This window comes from Culex pipiens, unplaced genomic scaffold (genome assembly GCF_016801865.2).
Source record: "Culex pipiens pallens isolate TS unplaced genomic scaffold, TS_CPP_V2 Cpp_Un0027, whole genome shotgun sequence".
In the NCBI taxonomy this organism is placed as follows: Eukaryota; Metazoa; Arthropoda; class Insecta; order Diptera; family Culicidae; genus Culex; species Culex pipiens.
Genome location: NW_026292844.1, coordinates 21677 through 47818, shown reverse-complemented (window position 1 = coordinate 47818; position 26142 = coordinate 21677). Strand labels below are relative to the sequence as shown.

The window sequence follows — 26142 nt, the reverse complement described above, 5'->3', positions numbered from 1 at the left end:
AAAACAAAGCAAAAATTGCGATTTTTCTCAACGGCCGGAAAAGTTTGCTCCGGTGTGTTCGCCGGCTCTACCGTCCACTATGGGGTTTCAGGCGGCCAAAAATCGAAAAACCGACATACTCTAATTATTTTTTTGGTATTTTTTTTCGAAAATAAACATTCTAACTAAGAAAAATCCGGAGTTTGAAAGTTGTAGGTTCAAAATTCACTGAATTGCAGACCTTCAAAGGCGAAAATGGTAAGAAAAAACATGTTTTTTGACAAAAAAATGATTATTTTTCATAGTTGTACTGTGTAGCTGTTTATGTATTTTTTCCTGCATCATTATATATATTCAGAAAGGTAATTGATTCAACTTTTCAATAATATTTTACAAAACACACTTTTACAGGCTAAAAAAATAATAAAAATAAAAAAAGATGGATTTTTATTCAAAATTTAGTTTTTTTCAACTTTGTTAATGGAGTACTTTTTTTGTGTGCATTTGTGCGATCTGAAAATTTTGCAGCTTAAAATTTGAACCATGTCCTAACTTGTCTCCAAATTTCAAAGTGCACTTATGTGCACTTTTTGAGTTATGCCATTTTGAACATTTTGATTCATGCAAGGAAATTAATGATTTCGCGTATACGCTTGGTTAAAATCACATTATTTACCTGCGGAGGCAGAAATGACGTACCTGCTATGTATGTTTTGAAATTGATTTGATATTCATGACTTTGTTGGTACTTAGGTACGTTTAATAAAATTAGAAATTCCTATTCTAAGTATTTTACAGAAACGATTCGTCGAATATTCGTATCAGTTCGTTGTTGTGTTCTTTTGAAAGTATGGATAATAATACCGTAGTGTCCCTATACGATATAACGAAGCACTATTCTGAAAACATGAGAACTGCTTTCGAGTATATTTGTAAAAATTACAACATTGCAGAACCATCACATGATCAACTCAGGGAAAAACCACAGAGGAAAAACTACGCACGTTGTTCTGTAGCTTCAAAACGAGGTATACAAAAGCCCATAGAAGAAGTTCATATTTTAAGTAATCTAACGACAATCGGTTACATAGTGATTTTGATTTAGAAGAATTTATCGTGGAAAACGTGAATTTTGCAAGTGGATCAACCAAAAACGTGGACGAGAATCCATACAATGTTCCATAAAATAAACCGTCTAAAATTCTAAAACACCGCAAATATCAAATTTTAATTGGAGGGGGAGGGGGGGGGGGGTGTCTTCAAAGAGAGGTGGATTTTAACTCAAGAAAAAGGCATTCACCACTTTAATGCATGTGGCCTCAAATATATGAAAAAATCGAAAATTAAACTTTTTTTTGGAAAAATATCAAATTTCATTTGTTTTCATTATACTAAGTACAAACAACACAAAAAAGTCACAAAAAAGCAAAAAAATATTTTTGGCCGCTCGCTTATATGGAAATACCCCATAGTGCCGTCCTCGGCGCACGTTTTGACGACCGGAAAAGTTAACTTTACTCCCGGTGTGTTGGTGTGATCGGCGGCTCTAACATCAAGTGATTAAAACGGACTTTGGCGGATATCCACCACGCTGCTTATATCAAGAGAAATTTATCACCAGCTTTTGCCCAGATTGTGAACTTCCCCCAGCGAATCGCCGAAATGTTTGCCGAGGAGGAGAAGGGCGAAATCGCCCGGCTGTCCTCGTTTGTGGGGCCATCGCGATCGGTGTCCTGGTCAAGAGCACACTCGGCCCGAAGAGAATGGACAAGATTCTGGTGGCGCAAGGCCGCAGCGCTGGCCAGGTTGAGGAGACCAACGACGAGGCGACGATTTTGAAGGCGATCGGCGTAGAAAATCCGACGGCGAAGATCCTCGTGGACATAAGTCGAGTGCAGGACGATGAGGTTGGCGATGAAACGACTTCCGTGACTTCTGGCGTCGGAGTTGCTGCGCGTGGTGGAAAAGCTGATCGAGCAAAAGTTGCACCCGCAGACTATCATCGCCGGGTGAAGAGCGGCCACGCAGGCGGCACGTTCGGTGCTGATTGCCGCGGCTCAGGACAACTTGAAGGATGCGGAAAAGTTCCGGGAGGATTTGATGAACATTGCCCGGACGACGCTCAGCTCGAAGATTCTGTCCCAGCATAAGGAGTACTTTGCCAAGGAAGCTGGTCGTCGATGCCGGCGGTTGCTTGAAGGAATCGTTCCTGGACGAGGGTTTCCTGCTAGACAAGAAGCCCAGTGTGCACCAGCCGAAGCGCATCGAGAACGGTCTCCCGGTCCCGCTGCGTCTGAACCACCTCGGTCACAACCTGGCCCGCTGTGTTCTCAGATGGACAAAAATTTAATAAAATAATGAAAATGATTTTTTTAAACGGTTTGGTTTTCGTCAACGGAAGATTTATTTCTAAAAGCAAACGCATCACACTACAATTTATCAAAATTTATTGAATACATGATTACAGATTTGTTTGTTTGAGAATAAGAGAACCTCAAGAAGATTCCCCAGTCCTGGCACAGACTTGGGTTGCAATCACCTTCACGAGATAGGAGGGGCACTGCTTCATGCATCACTACGCCTTGCGCTGGCAGTCCGGGAAGCGGTTATGGTAGTCGCTGCTAGCACTTGCACCGTACTGGCTAGCATAGTTGTTCAGTCGCAGTCGGAATAGTATCTGGATTCACTGGAACCTCCTTGAGGTACTGGTAGCAGCTCCTTCATGCCGGCGGTATTTTCATACTTTTCACAGAATCGTCCTGTGTAGTGTAGTGTAGTGTTGCTTAGCCCAGCTCCAAACCCACCAGATTTGTCGAAGTATGTTTCGAAAGTTTCCTCTGCTGGAAAATAAATGATTGTTAAAGACAAGTTACAAGTAACAAAGATTTGTTTAACTTACAGGTCAGAAAATCGGCGCTTTGGAAAATCGGTTTCAATCGTGCCCTTCGGGGCCGGTTCGCGCCTTCATTTCATGCAATTTTCTCAACCTGAGAAGGCTTTCTCCACCGGGAGACTGACGAATGGCTCAAGACCCAGTGGTGGAACCGTCTCAAACTAGTGGAACGAGACCCAAGCAGGCACGGGAACGCACAGAACGGTTCCGACGGATGATCTCCCCCTGAGACCTTTCTTTAAAAAAAAGCAAACAAACTGCTCGAATCATTTGACAACGAGAACTGTCATTTGCTTTTGACAGTTCTCGCTGTCAAAAAAATCGAGCAGTCTGATGCGCGAACGCAACAAAAGGTAAGCCAAAAAGCGAGTTATCGCGGTTAACGCGAGTTAAAGCAATATAAAGCGGAAAGATGAAAGTGAACGCTGCAAAGGATTGAAAAGGAAGCTTTATCGCTCGGTTAGCGCGGAAGTGACACCCCCCTCGATTGCGTATTTGATTACCCTATTTTTATGGATTTCTTTATTTTTATTTGAGGGTGTATGATAAATTGTTATATTTGGATGATTTAGACTACCTATAGTATATGGGGCTTCATAAATGTTGTCTAATTTTCTATTGGTTTTTGATTTAATTAAAATTTTGTCTCCTACTTTAAGGTTGATTGGGTTTGATGATTTTTGGTTTTGTATTCTTTTCAGTTTTGTTTTGATTATGATATCACGTACTCTCTGAGCTATTGTTTGTAATTTGAATTTTAATTGTGTATAGTATTCCTCGTGATTGTACATAGGTTCTATTTTGTTTAGTGTGTATGTGGGAAAATTTGCTTGTTTTCCAAAAACTATTTCGAAAGGTGTATACTGCGTATCAGTATTTGGTGTAGTATTGTAACAAAAACAATAGTAAGGGAGCCATGAATCCCAATCATCATGCAACTCATTTGTGAATAACCGGAGGTATTCGTTGAGGCAACGATGATTACGTTCCAGATTACCAATTGTTTCTGGGTGGTAAGCTGTTGAAAATTTTTGATTCAACTGTAAGAACTGAGAAATTTTACCGAATACTTCATTTTTGTATTCTGTTCCTAAATCTGATTTAATATTTTTGGGACATCTAAAAACTAAAATGAGGTTTTCTACAAACGCTTTTGCAAGTGTTTGAGCTTGTTTATCTTGGATTGGAACAACAATAACGTATTTGGATAGGTCGCATTGCATAGTTAATGCGTATCGATTACCATTTTGCGTTTTTGTCATAGGTCCAATTGTGTCTATGGAAATTGTTTCGAAAACTGAATGAGGAGATGAAGTTTTTGTATAAATATCGTTTGTTTTTGCAGAATGTTTGTTCATTTTACACTGAACACCTTTTTCTACAAAAGTTTTGATTAGTTTTTGCATGTTTTTAAATTCAGAGTGGGGAGACTTGATCCCCGGGGACACTTGATCCCAAGCCTGTATCTCGTCAGCATGTGGGTAAAACCAGAGTTCCCAAATGAACCGGTTAGGCTAGGTTCACCTATAAACTTGGTTCGGCTTAAGCCTCCCTTTTATGGTTCAATCCTGGTTCAGTGAACCATGAACCATGGCTTAAGCCAGGCTAACCAGGCTAATGAAAACCATAGGAATAATGCACTGTAACAAATCTTATAGTGTAGCAATGTTACAATGTAACATTCATTACACCGCATCATTCGTTACACCGCATCATTCGTTACACCGTAACATTCGTTACACCGCATCATTCGTTACACCGTAACATTCGTTACACCCTAATATGGTTACACCGTAACATTGTTGCACCACAACATTCGTTACACCGTTATATTCGTGACACCGTAACATTCGTTACACCGTAACATTGTTACACCGCAACATTCATTACACCGTAACATTGTTACACCGTAATATGGTTACACCGTAACATTGTTGCACCGCAACATTCGTGACACCGTGACATTCATTACACCGTAACATTGTTACACCGCAACATTCATTACACCGTAACATTGTTACATCGTTACATTCGTGACACCGTAACATTCGTTACACCGTAACATTCATTACACCGTAACATTGTTACACCGCAACATTCATTACACCGTAACATTGTTACACCGCAACATTCATTCCTTACACCGTAATAATGTTACGGTGTAACAATGTTACGGTGTAACAATGTTACGGTGTAACAATGTTACGGTGTAACAATGTTACGGTGTAACAATGTTACGGTGTAATGAATGTTACGGTGTAATGAATGTTACGGTGTAACAATGTTACGGTGTAACAATGTTACGGTGTAACAATGTTACGGTGTAACAATGTTACGGTGTAACAATGTTACGGTGTAACAATGTTACGGTGTAATGATGTTACGGTGTAACAATGTTACGGTGTAACGATATTACGGTTTCAGCATACTACGGTGTAACAAAGCTTGCCGTTTAGCCTAACATTCTTTGATCAGGTTCAAGCCAGGTTCAAGCCTGGTTCAAGCCAATGGTTCATTTTGGCTAGCCTCGCCTGGTTTGAACCAAATGAATCATGGCTCACGGCACTCAGTGAGCCTGAGCCTGATGCTTGCCGACGTGTGGTGTGAACCTGAACCAGAAAAATTAACCTAGCCTAGCCGATGGCTTAGGCTCGTGGGAACACTGGGTAAAACAATTAGCTTTGTTCTAGAAAGTTGTGCGAAATTAACTAAAACTCATTGTAGAAAACAAAGAAAAAAATTAAAAAATGTTTAGATTCAGTTACACACATTTTTTTAAAACGAGCTGCAAAAAACTTCCAAGAGATTTTTTTTTCTTTGTATTGATATGTATAGAAAACACTCAAAAATTATTCAAAAAAATATTTTGACACATGAATTGTTTGATAAACTTATCAACTCCAAAACCCTTACGCATTTGATGTTAAATTTATCGTCATACTATTTTTACAATCAATTGTTTAAAAAAGTGCGTTTAGGGAGACTTGATCCCTGCATTTTTACAGTCACTGGAATCAGCCTCAAGATTAATTAATTGAGCTGGGCAGCAATTCCATTTGAAAAGAGCCTAAACCGAAAAAAAAGTTCTCCGATCGGGCTCAAAATTTTTCTGGGGGTTCCTTGGCCAAAATAATTAGACCCGTATTTTTTTGTTTGGCCATTAGGGTGACCTACATCGTGCTAGGGTGGTTCGAAAAATGGCAATTTTCGTCATTTTTCGCAAAAACCACTTTTTTCGAAAAATCATATCTCCGCGCCATTTCATCCGATTTTAGCTGTCCTAGACGCAAAAGAAAGGTGATGAGTTTGGCTATTTGGGAAAAATAGTAAGAAGTTCCAAAAATCTAGCTTAACTATTGAAAAAGTCGTATGAAAACTTAAAATGGCGTTTTGCCCGTGTCTGGACCAAAGAGCCTATGTCTGAAAATATTTTTATCGGATTCCTCGGAAAATTTCACATAAAATATCAAAAAATTGGCGATGTCGAACCGTACATTTCAGAGATATGATTTTTTGAAAATAAAAACTGAGTTTTTCGACGCGCCACGCGCAAAAACAGGAAAATGACGAAATCGGCAAAAAATCAACTTTTTTTACTAAAACTGCGATAACTTTAAAATTTCAGCGATGACCTATAGATGTTATGGTACCAAAAGTTGCGTCTTTCAATTACGAAAATTTTGATACCCAATTGGGTATCAAAATTTTCGTAATTGAAAGACGCAACTTTTGGTACCATAACATCTATAGGTCATCGCTGAAATTTTAAAGTTATCGCAGTTTTAGTAAAAAAAGTTGATTTTTTGCCGATTTCGTCATTTTCCTGTTTTTGCGCGTGGCGCGTCGAAAAACTCAGTTTTTATTTTCAAAAAATCATATCTCTGAAATGTACGGTTCGACATCGCCAATTTTTTGATATTTTATGTGAAATTTTCCGAGGAATCCGATAAAAATATTTTCAGACATAGGCTCTTTGGTCCAGACACGGGCAAAACGCCATTTTAAGTTTTCATACGACTTTTTCAATAGTTAAGCTAGATTTTTGGAACTTCTTACTATTTTTCCCAAATAGCCAAACTCATCACCTTTCTTTTGCGTCTAGGACAGCTAAAATCGGATGAAATGGCGCGGAGATATGATTTTTCGAAAAAAGTGGTTTTTGCGAAAAATGACGAAAATTCCCATAATTCGAACCACCCTAGCACGATGTAGGTCACCCTAATGGCCAAACAAAAAAATACGGGTCTAATTATTTTGGCCAAGGAACCCCCAGAAAAATTTTGAGCCCGATCGGAGAACTTTTTTTTCGGTTTAGGCTCTTTTCAAATGGAATTGCTGTGGGTTTTCATACATAGTTTCCTTTAGTATAGTTGTACATAACTTACTGCAGTTTGAACCATTTTTCAAAAGTTTCGTAAACAAAAATTTGCAGCTTTTGTAAACATGCTTAATTTTGGTCTAAATAATAATATTTTAAGTTTTTAAATATTTAACATAATAAACTTGTTATATTTTGAACAAAAACGTACAGTTTTTATGTGAAATTGCTGTAACATATAGAAAATTTAAAGTTTGGATGAATAAGAAACATTTTGCTTAAGATTTCTTCAAAATGTTGGAAGGGGGGATCAAGTTACCCCTAACATTTTTAAAATGCCGGTTTAAAATATTTTTTTAAAACGCTGGGCATGATTCGAAGGGTTCATCTGATGAAATATCCTTATTAGCCAAACACAGATGAATGTTTAAGCTTTCAATTCATGCAAAAAGTTTATAGTTTTGTGAGAAATTGACAGAGTTATGTGCGATACAAAAAAGGGGATCAAGTCTCCCCACTCTCCCCAATGCTTTCATTTTTTTTCCAAAGGCGGTAAGAACCTGTGTGGTGCGAGATCTGTCGCCGTTTTCACACCAGCTCAAACTGTCAAAATTGCACCAGCGTTTTAATGCTTTCAACGCTCATGGTATGGCAGATTTTCAAATCAAAATATATTTTTTCAAAGTTTTTTTTTCAATTTTATTAGGCTTTTAATGAATTTTATACTTATAAATTGGAAGTTGTCAGATTTGTTTATGTCAAGCTTCGTGTGTGTACCGGGTTCGAGTTAGCTTTGAGCTATTCAGTTTGACAATTCTAAACCGACCAAAGAGATTGTTTGAAAAAATCGTTGTTTTGTGAGTTATTTTAATTTTGTAATTTGTGAATCAAATCTGGATTTGTTTCAGATTATTGATGGCCGTGATCTGCGTTAAATGTGGTTTCAATTTTGCGAAATTCAATCAGTTGGAAATGGTGGACAAAAACAACAACTATGTGAAAACATTTAAATATGATCATAAATAAGTTAATAGTTAATAAATTCAGCCCCTTTAAAAAAACAAAAAAATATGATAAAATTGACATGATATCACTTCAATATCTGGCATACCATAATTTTGTATGTACGTTGACCATAACTGACAGCTCGCACGACCTAGGTAAGAACCAACATGACCTCCTCAGGCCCGTATCCAGGATTCTTCAATGGGGGGTGTTTTCCCCCATAAGGCGTTAGGGTTGTATATGTGTGATAGGAAGGGCGTATACAGTCAACAAATGCGTACCAAACCAATAAAAAAATCACAGTTTCGAACTTTTTTTTAAACAAAACGTGAAATTTGCTTTTTACATTGTAACAGTAATGCTAAAAAATATTAATTAATATCAATAAGTTCATGGAAATATTGTTATTCTAGTAGCGAACTCGAGCACCCCAAGCCAAACCAATTTTAAATGGAAATCAACTCGTAAGATCTATGCGTTTAGGTTTTCGCCGTTTTTTTTATTTTTCAAAAATATCATGAGCTTATTATGGTTCGTGTTTTATGGAAGAAATTAGCGAGATTTGTTTTGGCACAAACAATAATTCCTTAGTTTGATTTTAGTTAGAAAAAAAAAAGTTTTAGGGCGATGTAGACTGATAGTATTTAACTATTCTGGGGTTAAATATTAGACGAGCACATGGAGTCCCTCAGGGGGATTGCTCCATAGGGCGGCACACGTATCTACCCGGAGATTTCTTACACAAAATTAAACATTTCATACTCACGTGAACCACACTAATTTTCAACCAAAGACTAATATTTAGGATTTTAAATAAATAGGACAAACACAGCTTGATTGAGACCACATTTTAATTTTTATTTAGATTTTAAGACTTTCAATAATTTTAAGAACTTTTAGGGGTAATAAATTAAGGGAAAGACGGGGGGATTTGTTTTAATGTGTATTTGTGTACGTTACTTGCATGCATGCGTTTTATCGTTGGGATCCTGATGCTCGGTGGCCGGCTTGTTGCGTCGCTGTCTTGGCTGCTGCTGCTGGTCGGGTTCCGGAACAGGAGGGAACGATCGGCGGGTCCGGTTGGACCGCCGAGAGGGCGTCTTCTTCTTGGCTTCGCCCCAGAGGGCCACGTGGTGGTGTCGGCGCGGCCTCAGAAGGAGACCGCCAAAGAACGTGATCGCGGACCCTTTGTGTAGCGGAGGGTCAAGTTCGCGGGTCCGGAGGGTGGTGCACGCGCGAAAGGGGGGGAAGTGGTCGATCCGAGCGAGGTACCACTGGGGGAGTCTTTGACTCGGGGGCTGGCCAACAGATTCGACGTTGTACCACTCGGCACTCAGCACCGCAGTACTTCGTGCGGCCAGTCCCGACCACTTCACTTCACTTCACTGCAGGTTCTGTCTTTGCACCACGCTCGCTCGGATCCGTACGAGATGACCGGAGGGACCTAACTCGGTTAGGAATTTTTAACGTGTTGTGGTGTCCTTCTAACCGTCCGTGGTGCCGTCACACTCCGATCCGTACTTTTAGGCTAGTTGATTTTAATTTGTCGTGGCACTTCACTGTTTTGTAATCAACGTTTTTTTGTAAATTTTAATTAGATTTTTCAAATTCACACGCGAACTATTCTTCCCGTGTCGTGTGGTGACGGACGATCAAGCGGGGCGATCACTGGTCTTCACCACTCCGGACCGAAAAAGCAAAAGAGCCCGACACCATCGTCTGCGCCCGTATTTATGCGCCGCCTAGCTGTTCCCTCCAGAACTGTTTCCTGTTTTGCCACAGGGATCGGTGACAGCTCGATGACACTGACGTACGGTGATGATGATGGTGTTCGCAGGGGTGGGGATTAACAATATTCATATGGGTTGGTGTCCCAGATACAAAAGGCCTTTTTCCCTAAAGTCGACTGTTTTGGTAATTTAATTGCATGCTAATTTTGAATAATAAATAGGTAATAAATAACAGATAACAAATAGATAAATAAATAATTTAATAAATAACAAAACTCCTAAATCTGAAAGACACCAACCTGGACGCTCAATAAACATGAAATATTATATGTTCAAAGTGTAAACACAGAACAACAAATACTGCACATTTAAACATTTACTGACAATATTTTACAATCTTCCTTTTATCAAGCTGGTTTGGTGTGGTTCGAGTATGTTTTTATTGAAACCGATTTTCAAAAGGTTACAAGACGTATCTCTTCGATGTTTTCAGCAAAGTTGTTCTTTAAAACCCAAACTATAAGCTCATAAGGTTTTTGTAAAATCAAACTCAATCAAAAGTTTTCGAACCAAATTTACTAGATTCCCAGCTTTTGTTTTAAAGAACACCAACATCAACGCTGACGGATATTTTTTTCCCTGTCAAATTTGTCATTTTAATACAGCAACATACCAACCAACATTTTTTTTTCAATCCTCGGTCATATCACACAATATCATTTTTTTTACATTTTTGAATCAATCATATTACAGAGATCGCCAAAAAAAACATTGATTTGTCCGTACAAGTTTTTAATAGAAATTTGACAGCTGCCCATACAATTGCTTATGGGTAATTTGACGACACGAAACACCACTCGAAATCCACCACATCCAAGATATTTGGCAAAGTTTTTTTTTGAATTGGCGAAAATCGAAAAACTTAGGGGCAGTGCCAAAATAATAGGGAATTCAAATTTGTACTTTTTTTGTGTCCAGTTTAGTGAGATGTAAGTTTTTTCTGTGGCCACAAACGAGTATTTTTTTATGAGGGCGTATTTTGTGAGAGTTGAGTTTTTTCAAGACGTAAACGATCAAAGTTTTGCCTTCCTCACCACCATGAGGAAAGGCTATAAAATCACTCGAAATATGAACTTCTTTATTAGACCTCGTAGACCCACCTTCACGTATACCTATCTACTCAGAAACAAATTCTGAAAAAATGTCTGTGCGTGTGTCTGGATGTGAGTCCGTGCACCGAAAAATATGCACACGATTATCTCCGGATTGGCTGAGTCGATTTTTACCGTTTTGGTCTCATTCGATCCTTCTTGGGGTCACACAAGACCCTAGGTAGAAAGGTATTTAGGAGACCTTTCCAACGAGCCTAAAACGTTGAAGATCTGAAACCCCTATCAAAAGTTATAAGCACTTCCCGAGCATGGGTAAATAACAAGGGAAATGCGCAATAATACCTTTCTCTGGTATCAATACCAAATTTTGGTATTCCTGGACCCTTTAAAATTTGTCTTGAGGATTATGCAAGAGTAAAATGTGGTATCATACCAATTTAAGGTATTGTTTTGATATTGAAAATTGCAGAATTTGTCAATGGTCGAACACCACATTTTGGTATTCTTTTGGTATTACTGTATTTTATCAAATTCCTCTGAAACTATGGGAATATTTTGACCAATTTTGACAAAATAATTAATTTTGCGCAAAAATGATGTCTCAAAGCGAATGCTTTCATTGAAAACCGGAAATTTCAAACTTGATTTTAAACATTTTTGATATACCCCTTACAGAAATGACTTGAAATTGTGGAAAAAATTTCTAAGTCAGGATGGCACATTTTGGTATTATTTTGGTATTAAAGTGTTTTATCAAATTCCTCTGAAACTATGGGAATATTTTGACCAATTTTGACAAAATAATTAATTTTGCGCTAAAATGATGTCTCAAAGCGAATGCTTTCATTGAAAACCGGAAATTTCAAACTTGATTTCAAACATTTTTGATATACCCCCTACAGAAATGACTTGAATGTGTGGAAAATTTTCTAAGTCAGGATGGCATGTTTTGGTATTATTTTGGTATTGAAAGGTTTCATCAATCAATCATCAATTTTCTCTGAAACTATGGGATTTTTTTTACCAATTTGGACAAGATAATAAATTTTTGTTTTTTGAAGAAAAAATGTTAAAGCTGGTTTTAACATTTTTTTTATATACCCATTACGATTTTTTTTAAATTGTTGAAATTTCTAACCAAATACTTTGAAAAACGAGTCAATCGAAAGATTATTGAATTTTGGTGAATTTCAATCCAGTTTCATTTTAATAACACTTATTTTTCAATCTTGTTATTTTTCAGAAGCTTCAAGAACTTCAAGCACAGGCCGTTCATCAATGACAAATGCATTCGGTGTGGTGAAGAATATCACTAAGAACAACATGGAATCATCAGGTGAGTAGATTTGGCTGTTGCATATGGATCATTTCCGTTTTTTCACTAACTGCAACTGCTGCACTAAAAATGGTATGAAAATACCAAATTTTGGTATTACCTACTTGTGCAAATATCAGCGACCAAAATGTGCTCTTGGTTGCCCAGTAATAGATGATAAAATACCATGAAATCATACCAAAATCATGTATGTAGAAGACCACAGGATTACCAAAATATGATTTTCCAATGCTCGGGAATTGACGAAAAAAGCCAGATCAACGGTAGGTGACAACCCTGCTAACTTGGCTGAAATCGTGACAAAACTGGAAGCTAAATGCTCCAGTTCGGTTTCATCCGAAACAATAATAAATAAATTAAATAAAACCAAACAAAATGGTTCTTTGAAAAAATTTATCGCAGAGATAGAAGAACTATGTATTTGCTCAAGTAATATCAAAATTTGGTATTCCCGTGTTATTTACCCCTGCTCGGGAATTGACGAAAAAAGCCAGATCAACGGTAGGTGACAACCCTGCTAACTTGGCTGAAATCGTGACAAAACTGGAAGCTAAATGCTCCAGTTCGGTTTCATCCGAAACAATATTAAATAAATTAAATAAAACCAAACAAAATGGTTCTTTGAAAAAAATTATCGCAGAGATAGAAGAACTAGCTGATCATTTGGAAGCAGCTCTTCTACTCGAAAATTACTCTGTTGACCACGCGGGGAACATAGCTCATGAAACGGCTATTAAAACTCTGCGCGAAGGTCTAAAAAATGAACGCACTCAGTTAATTTTAGAAGCTGGGACGTTCACGAGATTATCTGAAGCTACTGCCAAAGCAGTGGAAGTAGACGATAAATCTCATAATTTAAACATATTTTTCCAGCAGAAAAATAATCGCGGAAGAAAATTTAATAATAGAGGAGGTCAACACCAACAGAATAATTTTCAAAATGGAAATAATTTCAATGGTAATGGTAATGGTAATGGCAAATGGCAATGGTGACAGAGGACGTTCTTCTAGAGGAAGAGGTCGAGGTCAACATAACCAAGGCCATTACAACCAAAATCAAAACCAGGGGGCTGATCGTCAAGTTTTCGTCAACAGGACGGAAAACGGTCAGATCCCCCAACAGAACAACCAGGTTGGGGGACAAAGACAACAACCAAACCAACCAAACACAACAATTGCCCAGGCTCACAACCAGCAATAAAGCGGTTTTTTACAGCCAGCAATAATTTAAGTAATTTTATTAATGTAAAATAAGTAATATTAATAACAGACGCCGAATGTACATTTTTAGTCGATACCGGCGCTGAAATATCCTTATTAAAAATTACGAAACTTTTTGGATCCACTCCAATGGACTCCGAAAATAAATGCACCATATCAGGTATCAACGATGAAGGTATTCATACGTTGGGAAGTACTTATGGTAACATAATCTTAGAAAACATAAAGGTATCTCAAGAATTCCAATTAATCAATGAGGAAGTAACAATCCCCACTGATGGAATTCTTGGAAGAGACTTTCTTACAAAGTACCATTGTAACATCGATTACGATACATGGTTACTTTCCGGAACTGTCAATTCGGAAAAATTTGAATTCGAAATAATTGACAACTTGGAAGGAAATACTTATATTCCTCCTCGTTGTGAAGTATTTCGAAAAGTAAATTTACCAGATACCAGGTCTGTGTATTTAATAAAATCACATCAGACTGACCGTGGAGTCTTCATCGCAAACTCCATTGTAGATAGTAGTTTTCCATATGTAAAAATTTTGAATACTACACCCAGAACTGGGCATCGGCATACGAGAGGATAAAGAGCACGATTCGGTAGTAAAATGGTACTGTGTGCGGACGGAGAGGATAAATCCCGAAATTGCCTTGAGTACATTACTCATGGGTTCATTTTCCAAAAAAGTTCTTCTTCAAAAAAAAAAGTATCGGTACCGAGATTCGAACCCAAGACCTTCGGCTTATTGAACCGTGCCTTTGTCGTATAGGCCACCATGGTTCGGTGACTAAGTGGTGGTCATTTGTCCATATAAGCCACTCAATAGGATGAACTCGTCAATGAACGAATGAACACGCGAGAGGTCTTTACTCACTCAAAATAGTACTTTCCTCACGTTTCTTTTCGGGAGGACTTTCCCCTCGTTCTTTAACTTTGGATGTACTAATAAAACAGTAAAGATCAATAAAAACTTTACTGAAAATATGACCAATGTCGACAGTTTTGACGCTTATAACTTTGGTCACGAAATCAAAAATAAACGTCATAAAAAATTACTGATGTCGCTAAAACTGGATAAAGTTCCCAAAAAAGCTAAAGACAAATTAATAGAATTATGTCGTGAATATAACGATATTTTCTCTTTAGAAAATGATCATCTCACCACGAATAATTTCTATAAACAAAAAATAAACTTGGAAGATAGTCGACCAGTTATATTAAAAATTACCGAACTCCAGAAGCGCACATTCAGGAAACAAACAAACAAGTGCACAAAATGCTAAATGACGGGATTATAAGACACTCAACGTCTCATTATAATTCCCCGATAATGCTAGTGCCCAAAAAAACCGACAATGACGAGAAAAAATGGAGGTTGGTAGTGGATTTCCGACAATTAAATAAAAAGATTCTCGGTGACAAATTTCCTTTACCAAGAATTGATGAAATTTTAGATCATCTAGGTAGAGCAAAATTTTTCACAACTTTGGATTTAATGTCCGGATTTCACCAAATTGAACTTGAAGAGGAATCAAAAAAATTCACAGCCTTTTCTAGTTCTAATGGACACTACGAATTCAATAGACTTCCATTCGGATTAAACATTTCGCCCAACAGTTTTCAAAGAATGATGACGATTGCTTTGAGTGGATTGCCACCAGAATGTGCATTCCTTTATATTGACGACATTATCGTCGTCGGATGCTCAATCAATCATCACATCTCAAATCTGGAAAATGTTTTTTCCAAACTAAGACACTTCAATCTTAAACTAAATCCAGCAAAATGTAACTTTTTCGGAACTGACGTGACTTATTTAGGTCATCATGTCTCAGATAAAGGCATTCAACCGGACAAATCAAAATATGAAGTGATCCAAAAATATCCAAAACCAGAAAATGCAGATGATGTTCGAAGATTTGTAGCATTTGCAAATTATTATCGACGCTTCTTGCCAGATTTCGCTAAAACAGCTCACCCATTAAATCGACTATTACGCAAAAATCAACCTTTCATCTGGTCTGATATATGCGAGAACGCTTTTCAAGAAATTAAGAATAAACTGTTGTCACCAGAAATTCTTCAATTTCCTGACTTCGAAAAGCAGTTCATTTTAACAACGGATGCTTCAAAAATAGCATGTGGAGCAATATTATCCCAAAATCATGGAGATATTGACTTACCAGTATGCTACGCAAGCAGAACATTCACTAAAGGTGAATCAAATAAATCCACTATAGAACAGGAACTCGTTGCCATACATTGGGCAATTGACCATTTTAAGCCATATTTATATGGTAGGAAATTCGTCGTTAAAACAGATCATAGACCACTAGTCTATCTGTTCTCAATGAAAGAGCCATCATCGAAACTTACTAGAATGCGCTTAGATCTCGAAGAATTCGATTTCACAGTACACTATGTACCTGGAAAATCAAACGTCGGAGCTGACGCACTTTCAAGAGTAGTTATCGACATTGATGAGCTGAAACAGATGTATGTGCATCTCGTACAAACACGAGCGCGAACAAAACTGCATCAACAAAATCAAACAAAGCCAAGTTCAGTAGTAGAGCCTGATCAACTCAAAATCTACGAATCTTGCAATATAAATGACGTCTATAATCTACCAAAACTTGAAATAGTTGGTATTGATACAAATGCGCAAACCGGTATAAAAATTTCCATTAGAGACAAGCGATCCAGAAAGGAATTAACTCCAGCGTTAATTATCCCTATGCCTCTGTCTAATACTAATGATAATCTCATGGAGATTATTCAGAACATTGACTCACAGGCCAATAAACTAGGAATAGACAAGTTAGCTCTAGCGCTAACCGCTGAATTCTCAAGTTTATGTGATATTCAAAAGTTCATACACGCGTACAAAGTGCTAGCCACACCCAAACCAAATCCTATTACTAACCAAAACTCAAAACAAATAAACTTTACGTTAATCTTTTATAAAAAACGTAGAATTATAAATGATCCACTTGAAGCACTAAGGATTATAGAATATTATCATGACTCACCGATAGGAGGTCCAGGGCCGTATCTAAGGGGGGTGTTATGGGTGTTCAACACCCTTCATGGAGAAATGCACGCTCACCAAATAAAACCATATTTATGGTTATTATCATGAAAATTCGAGTTCAACCCATATAACCATTTTTATGGTTTAGTGGGTCGATCTTAAAATGTCATGATTTTCATGAACTGCCGAGTTCGAGCATGGCGAAATATTTCACCGGTTTTAGAGGCTTTGCAGGTTGCCTATCTTTGGGCGCTTTTGGGGGCTTTCAATTGGATTCAGATTCAAATAAAATTAAATTTAAAATAAACAGCAGATTTATTTTCTAATATAGCTATTTTTTACTAAAATACAATACTAAAAATCTTTTTCTTATAAAATTAAGTTGTGTAAGCTGTCAGGATAAAGTCAAAAGTTTCGGTGTTGACGTTAATAGCTTTGCCGCGGTGCCGGAAGAGAACGTGGGCAGCTAGGGCCTGACGTCGGTCGATTCCGCCTGTGTTGCCAAGAACACCGCTGAAGGTTCTTATGAGGAGGTCTTGTTGCGCCATCCTCCTTCTTGACCCATGGATTGGACGGACCGGCGGCGATTTTGTCGTACTTTTTGAGCAGATCCTCGGTCACTTTGAACTTGAACTCCTTGCCCAGCGTTTTGACACAATCAGCATCAAGCCGTTTCGGTCAATCGTTGGAAAGCCTTCTCTGGATTTACCTGCTCCTTGGCCGCTGATTCGACCAGTATGTGTCCTTCTCGCCAGAGTCTTCTTCTTCCGGGTCAGCGCGGACATCATCGTGAGAAGGAAACGCAGTTTAGCGCTGACCTTACCACCGGGCAAACGCGTACCGAACTGATCTCTCGGGTACAGCAGATTGATGTTGTTGCTGCTGACAATGTTCTGCTTCAAGTTGACGATGGTGGAGCAAAGCGACTGCTCGCCGTGATGGTACGCGAACATCTCCGCAACGGAACCAGCCAGCTGAGCGACCTTAACCTCCTGTTTGTCGTTACGCTTGAAACAAGTGAACATGAACTTCCGCTGACCCGGCTTCAAACCATCCAACACGCACGGAATCGAACGAACGTTGTCCGAGTTGGAGAACAAATCCAAATCCGGGGTGATAATCTCTTTGTAGAAAATCGCTCGGGTGGTCTTTCATGTGCAGGTACCGTTCCGGCAGACCAACCTTCTTGCGGTGTCGGTACTCCTCCGAGTACTTCGTACCGGCATCCATCCTCCTTCGTTGGCATCCTCCAGCTTAGGAACGCTCTGGATCTTGGACTTTTTCGAACCGGAAGCCTTGCTCAACTCAGTCTGAGCCTTAAACTTGGCCCATTGCTGAACCGATTCCACGATGCCACGCTTCGACACGGCCGCGACGAACTTCTCCGACATGATGCACTTCGAGCTGGAGCTCTTGACCTGCAGCTTCATGTTCTTCTTCAGCTTCAGCTGCTTCACGACGATGTCCGTGACGTAGTCCACGTGGCGACCTTCCTTGGTCGTAGCGATCGAGTTGACGAACGAAACCTGCTGGAAGCCTTTCTCCGAGATGTCTACCACAACTTCTCAGCGCTCGTTGGCATTCTCGTAGCAGGCCTTAATCGTCGAACTATCATCTTCCTGCTGCTCCTTGACGTAGAGATCGATGTAGTCCTTGAAGTTCTTGGTTGGCAGTTGCTTACCGTCGTCAATCATTCCGTCAATCCTCCGAATCTTTTCACCGGACTATTCCTCCATATCTGTAGTTCCTCTACGACTTCCCGTGGCCGCTTATGACCAGCGGCCAAGTGGGAGCTGAGGCCCGATCTGTTCTTTTTTAAGGAACCGGAGGAGCAGGAGAAGGAACAAGCGGTACTGCTGGAGGCTACCCGCCGTCAAGTAGATGAACACGGGTCTATCACGGCCGTCGAGGAGGCAACTGCTGCCTCGGCTTTACTGGTCATCGCTGGTGCCATCCTCCCGCAGATCATCCAGGCCAATGGCTGCAGCGAAGACGAACCCAGACCGTCGTTGAGAAAGCACTTGAGCATGTTGATCTGTTTGGAAGATTGAGAGGCAGATTGGAACGATTCAAAATCTTTGTCTTAAGCTTAAAAATTAAACACCTACCGCGCCCGTTGATCCACCGCTGCAGGTGATAAAATTGATACGGAAAAACGGGACGGTTCAACTAACTCCGTTGCACACCTTAGTTGGGCGATGTTGACTTCCGGATCGCACAATAATTACCTAAAGTGCCTAATAGAAAGTGGGGACAAGGCACTCAAAATGCAATGCCACTCACAGATGGTCACTCACATTTTTCCAAGCATTTAAATGGAAGGTGTTAATTTTTTGACAAATCCTATGGACGAAGTAGAGATTGTAAGCACCTTATGTGTATGATCTTGGAGGTGCTCAATTTTTTGACAGAAAATCGCTGGGTTCTCAGTTTCTCGTGTCCCCACTTTCTATTAGGCACTTTATAATTACCTCGAGACGGCCTAAAATAGAATAAAGTTAGTTTGGGACCATCCATAAACAAAAAAAAAACAATACATTGCCCAGGAATCCGTCCACCGGTGGACCAGTTTCTCTTGCCAAATTAGGCAGCCAATCCGACCACCGGTGGACGGATTCCTCCTGCAAAACATTGCCCAGGAATCCGTCCACCGGTGGACCAGTTCCTCTTGCCAAATTAGGCAGCCAATCCGACCACCGGTGGACGGATTCCTCCTGCAAAACATTGCCCAGGAATCCGTCCACCGGTGGACCAGTTTCTCTTGCCAAATTAGGCAGCCAATCCATCCACCGGTGGACGGACTCCTCCTGCAAAACATTGTCCAGGAATCCGTCCACCGGTGGACCAGTCTCTCTTGTCAAATTAGGCAGCCAATCCATCCACCGGTGGACGGATTCCTCCTGCTAAACATTGCCCAGGAATCCGTCCACCGGTGGACCAGTTCCTCTTGCCAACTTTGACAGGCAATCCGACCACCGGTGGACGGATTCCTCCTGTAAAACATTGCCCAGGAATCCGTCCACCGGTGGACCAGTTCCTCTTGCCAAATTAGGCAGCCAATCCGACCCCCGGTGGACGGATTCCTCCTTTAAAACATTGCCCAGAAATCCGTCCACCGGTGGACCAGTTTCTCTTGCCAAATTAGGCAGCCAATCCATCCACCGGTGGACGGATTCCTCCTGCAAAACATTGTCCAGGAATCCGTCCACCGGTGGACCAGTTCCTCTTGCCAAATTAGGCAACCAATCCGACCACCGGTGGACGGATTCCTCCTGCAAAACATTGCCCAGGAACCCGTCTACCGGTGGACCAGTTCCTCTTGCCAACTTTGACAGGCAATCCGACCACCGGTGGACGGATTCCTCCTATAAAACATTGCCCAGGAATCCGTCCACCGGTGGACCAGTTCCTCTTGCCAAATTAGGCAGCCAATCCGACCACCGGTGGACGGATTCCTCCTGCAAAACATTGCCCAGGAATCCGTCCACCAGTGAACCAGTTCCTCTTGCCAACTTTGACAGGCAATCCGACCACCGGTGGACGGATTCCTCCTGTAAAACATTGCCCAGGAATCCGTCCTCTGGTGGCCGGATTGCCTGCCAATGTTGGCAAGAGGAACTGGCCCACCGGTGGACGGATTAGCTGCCTAATTTGGCAAGAGGAACTGGTCCACCGGTAGACGGATTCCTGGGCAATGTTTTGCTGAAGGAATTTGTCCCCCGATGGATGGATTGGCTGCCTAATTTGACAAGAGGGACGTGTCCACCGGTGGACGGATTCCTGGGCAATGTTTTGCAGGAGGAATCCGTCCACCGGTGGTCGGATTGGCTGCCTAATTTGGCAAGAGGAACTGGTCCACCGGTAGACGGATTCCTGGGCAATGTTTTGCAGGAGGAATCCGTCCACCGGTGGACGGATTGCCTGTCAAAGTTGGCAAGAGGAACTGGTCCACCGGTGGACAGATTGCCCGCATAGTTTGCAAGAGAAATTCACTTACCTGTTCCAATCCGCGAACTACCTTTGCCAAAAAACTTGAAAGAAATGACAAAATGAAAAGTTTCAAAAGTTTGCAAAAAATTCGCTAAGTCCAAAATCCCACTTTTGGAAGTTCGGCAACTCGATCTCAATTTTTGGTGATTTTCACCATTTTGCGAGTTCACGAAATCACACTTTTTCGAGTTCGCTTAAGCGAACTGCCAAAAGTGCGATATCTGAACTCCAAAAAGTGGGATTTTTTGTAACCGTGTGACTTACACTCCTAACGCCCCGACAATGATTCATGATTATCAAAGTTTAGACACCAATGGAAAAAACTTCACTCTTACTTACTAGATACGTCCCAATATTTTTTTTTAAACTTTGATCGTTAACGCTCAGAGAGAAACTCAACTTTCAACTTTGCGCCCAAATAAAAATATATATAAAAAAAAACTTTGATCGTAGATGGCCACAGAAAAAAAATTGGTCGTTGATGGCCACAGAAAAACTTAACTCTCACTAAATACGCCCCCATGAAAATATATATTAAAAAATTGGTCTTTGATGCCTCGAAAAAAAAACTCTCGCTAAATAAGCCCTCATAAAAATATTTCCAATTTTTTTATGGTTGGCGCCCACTCTCACTAGATAAGCAATTATAAAAAAATATTTAAGAAAAAACTTTGATCGCTAACGCAAATAAAACTAAACTTCCACTAAATACGCCCTCATAAAAATTGCTTTTAAAACACTTTGATCATCGACGCCAACAGAAAAAATAAAAATTTTCTTTAAATACGCCCTCATTAAAAATATTTTTAAAAAACTTTGGTCATTGACGCCTAGAAAAAACTCAACTTTCACTAAATATGCCCTCCTGAAAATATTTAAAAAACTATGATCGTTAACGCCAAGAAAAAAAAATCAAACTTCCACTGAATACGTTCTCATAAAAATAGCTTTGATCATTGATGCCCAGAGAAAAACTTAACTTTCACTAAATACGCCTTCATAAAAATTAAAAAAAAAAACTTTTATCGTTGACGCCTTATAAAAACTCAACTTTCACTAAATACATACCATACCATACCACATACCAATCAGCATAGCGCACCAGGTACGCGTGCTGTAGCAAGAAGACGCTTCCATCTTTCTCGGTCTTGGGCTGCTACTCTCCAATTTCCCAGGTTACAGATCTTCCGGATATCACCATTCACTTGATCTCCCCACCGTGCGCGCGGTTTCTCTTCTGCCTGTTCCGCCAGCTGGTTCAGCGCGGTCAAAAAGCAGTCTGACAGGCTGGCTTTCGTCCATTCGGGCGACATGGCCGGCCCACCTGAGCCTCCCGATCTTCGCCTGGGTGGCGATGGTCGGTTCTTCAAGAAACGCGTGCAGTTCGTGGTTCATGCGTCTTCGCCACACTCCGTCAGACACCTGCACTCTACCCCGAGCAGGGGTAAATAACACGGGAATACCAAATTTTGATATTACTTGAGCAAATAACAGCGAGCAAAATGTGCCCTTGGTTGCCCAGTAATAGATGGTAAAATACCATGAAATCATACCAAAGTCTAGTATATGGAAGGGCACAACAATACCAAACCATGTTATTCCAAGGGTAAAATAATACCTCAAAATAAAACCATTTCAATACCAAGTTGAGGTCTTTTCTGAATTTTTGAACATTGCTTGAATACCAAAACTTGGTATTGCCATGGTTTAATTTTTAGGTATTCCCGCGCCCTTGGAAAATCATATTTTGGTATTCCTGTGGTCTTCCACATACATGATTTTGGTATGATTTGATGGTATTTTACCATCTATTACTGGGCAACCAAGATCACATTTTGGTCGCTGATATTTGCACAAGTAATACCAAAATTTGGTATTTTCATACAATTTTTAGTGCAGCAGTTGCAGTTAGTGAAAAAACGGAAATGATCCATATGCAACAGCCAAATCTACTCACCTGATGATTCCATGTTGTTCTTAGTGATATTCTTCACCACACCGAATGCATTTGTCATTGATGAACGGCCTGTGCATGAAGTTCTTGAAGATTCTGAAAAATAACAAGATTGAAAAATAAGTGTTATTAAAATAAAACTGGATTGAAATTAACCAAAATTCAATAATCTTTCGATTGGCTCGTTTTTCAAAGTATTTGTTTTTTTTTCAAGTCATTTTAGCGCAAAATTTATTATCTTGTCCAAATTGGTAAAAAAAACCCATAGTTTCAGAGAAAATTGATAAAACACTGTAATACCAAAAGAATACCAAAATGTGCCATCCTGACTTAGAAAATTTTCCACAATTTCAAGTCATTTATGTAGGGGGTATATCAAAAATGTTTAAAATCAAGTTTGAAATTTCCGGTTTTCAATGAAAGTATTCGCTTTGAGACATCATTTTAGTGCAAAATTAATTATTTTGTCAAAATTGGTCAAAATTTTCCCATAGTTTCAGAGGAATTTGATAAAACACTGTAATACCAAAATAATACCAAAATGTGCCATCCTGACTTAGAAAATTTTCAACAATTTCAAGTCATTTCTTTAGGGGGTATATCAAAAATGTTTAATATCAAGTTTGAAATTTCCGGTTTTCAATTAAAGCATTCGCTTTGAGACATTATTTTAGCGCAAAATTAATTATTTTGTCAAAATTGGTCAAAATTTTCCTATAGTTTCAGAGGAATTTGATAAAACACTGTAATACCAAAAGAATACTGTTGGGACACGCTACTGCCCAAACACGAAGCCCGAATAGATAAGAGAGAATTTGAATTCGGTTACATTAGTATTACCCGAGCAGGAGTAAATAACACGGGAATACCAAATTTTGGTATTACATGGGCAAATAACAGCGACCAAAATGTGCCCTTGGTTGCCCAGTAATAGATGGTAAAATACCATGAAATCATACCAAAAGCTGTTGTTATTCCAAAGGTAAAATAATACCACAAAATAAAATCATTTCAATACCAAGTTGAGGTCTTCTGGATTTTTGAACATTGCTTGAATACCAAAACTTGGTATTGTCATGGTTTTAATTTTAGGTATTCCCGCGCCCTTGGAAAATCATATTTTGGTATTCCTGTGGTCTTCCACATACATGATATTGGTTTGATTTCCTGGTATTTTACCATCTATTACTGGGCAACCAAGAGCACATTTTGGTCGCTGTTATTTGCCCAAGTAATACCAAAATTTGCTATTTTCATACCATTGTTAGTGCAGCAGTTGCAGTTAGTGAAAAAAACGTAAATGATCCTTATGCAACAACCAAATCTACTCACCTGATGATTCCATGTTGTTCTTAGTGATATTCTTCACCACACCGAATGCATTTGTCATTGATGAACGGCTGTACTTGAAGTTCTTGAAGCTTCTGAAAAATAACAAGATTGAAAAATAAGTATTATTAAAATGAAACTGGATTGAAATTCACCAAAATTCAATAATCTGTTGATTGGCTCGTTTTTCAAAGTATTTGGTTATCCCAACTTAGAAAAATTTCAACGTTTTTGAAAAAAATATTAATGGGTATATCACAAAAAAAAAAATTTAAATCACTTTTAACATTTTTGGGTTTCAAGTCATTTTAGCGCAAAATTAATTATCTCGTCAAAAATTAAAAAAAATCCATAGTTTCAGAGAAAATTCATGAAACCTTTCAATACCAAAATAATACCAAAATGTGGCATCCTGACTTAGAAATTTTTCCACAATGTCAAGTCATTTCTGTAGGGGGTATATCAAAAATGTTTAAAATCAAGTTTGAAATTTTCGGTTTTCAATGAAAGCATTCGCTTTGAGACATCATTTTAGCGCAAAATTAATTATTTTGTCAAAATTAGTCAAAATTTTCCCATAGTTTCAGAGGAAATTGATAAAACACCTTAATACCAAAATAATACCAAAATGTGCCATCCTGACTTAGAAAATTTTCCAAAATTTCAAGTCATTTCTGTAGGGGGTATATCAAAAATGTTTAAAATCAAGTTTGAAATTTCCGGTTTTCAATGAAAGCATTCGCTTTGAGACATCATTTTAACGCAAAATTAATTATTTTGTCAAAATTGGTCAAAATTTTCCCATAGTTTCAGAGGAATTTGATAAAACACTTTAATACCAAAATAATACCAAAATGTGCCATCCTGACTTAGAAAATTTTCCACAATTTTAAGTCATTTCTGTAGGGGGTATATCAAAAATGTTTAAAATCAAGTTTGAAATTTCCGGTTTTCAATGAAAGCATTCGCTTTGAGACATCATTTTAGCGCAAAATTAATTATTTTGTCAAAATTGGTCAAAATTTTCCCATAGTTTCAGAGGAATTTGGTAAAACACTTTAATACCAAAATAATACCAAAATGTGGTGTTCGACCATTGACAAATTCTGCAATTTTGCAATATCAAAACAATACCTTAAATTGGTATGATACCACATTTTGCTCTTGCATAATCCTTAAGACAAATTTTTAAGGGTCCAGGAATACCAAAATTTGGTATTGATACCAGAGAAAGGTATTATTACGCATTTCCCTTGTTATTTACCCATGCTCGGGGTTATGTAATTTGAGTCCTGGGCCTGGCTGTGTGTGGCTCACTCAAGAAGTGTGAAGCAGTAAATGATGGGTTGCAACTAATTAGCTATGCAGGATTGGTAAACCCGTGCAGGGGTGGTAACCTATCACAGGTGCAAGGAAGCTAGCCATTCAGCTTCTCGAAAGTGAGATAGCTAGAGATAGCTATTTTTAACAACCGCACCACTACACACTCAATCGCGAGAACCTTAGGAAGAAAGCCATTGGAGTCGCCAGCATTGAACACTTTGAAAACTATATAATCGATGAAAAGCATAGAAAGCTCCTATTGGAATCCAACGAACCCTGCTAAATAAACTTACGAAAATGAAGTCTACATTTAGGCGTTTTTAGGAGCGCACGGGAAACAAAATGATTGTAGCCGGATGAATGTCCTATGTCACAAAGGTTTTTGCATAAACATTGGACAGTTATGCAAAAACGGACAGGTCAAAAGAAACCGAAAAGCTACGATATCTTACATATTGAAGGAAACATCGGTAGACAAGCTACTACACTCAAAAAACCTTTCACCACATAGTTGCATGAAAATTCCTGTGGCAGCCAATTTTTGTCCCAAAACAATGTTTTACATGAGTCATGCAACAATCGCTATGCATTCATGTCAACTCTTCTCGATTTTCACGCAGCATACACTCACACAACTAAATGTAACGTGAAATTCATGCCTGAAAATTTGGAGGCGTGGCTTTCAGTCAGCTGCTTGTTGGTTTGCATGATAATCATGCAACACCCGCATGGAAACTGGTATGGAAAAAGTCCATACACCTTTTCATGCAACATTGTGGTGAAATTGTTAGTGTAAGTTGGTATGTTTGGGATGGTGCATGAAATTCCTGTCTGAAAATTTCTAGCTGGGCGTGCAAGTCTCCAGCCGGCCAGTTTGCTGCTGATTCTCATCAACTGAACATGGTTT

General features: G+C 39.0%; 1 long non-coding RNA gene and 1 pseudogene across 2 annotated transcripts; one reads left to right on the top strand and one right to left on the bottom strand.

Annotated features, from left to right (window-relative positions):
* The first annotated feature begins 1641 nt into the window (after positions 1-1641).
* LOC120427325 (T-complex protein 1 subunit beta-like) lies at positions 1642-2334 on the top strand (annotated as a pseudogene).
* Positions 2335-18066: 15732 nt separating this feature from the next.
* LOC128093733 (uncharacterized) lies at positions 18067-20786 on the bottom strand. Of its 2 annotated transcripts, XR_008212711.1 has the most exons (4): positions 20637-20786; positions 19111-19121; positions 18748-18867; positions 18067-18674 (listed from the first exon to the last, which is right to left on the bottom strand). It is a non-coding gene; the product is annotated as an uncharacterized LOC128093733 (long non-coding RNA). The 2 variants fall into 2 exon arrangements; XR_008212710.1 differs by lacking the exon at positions 20637-20786 and having other exon boundaries at positions 19111-19627.
* Positions 20787-26142: the final 5356 nt, after the last annotated feature.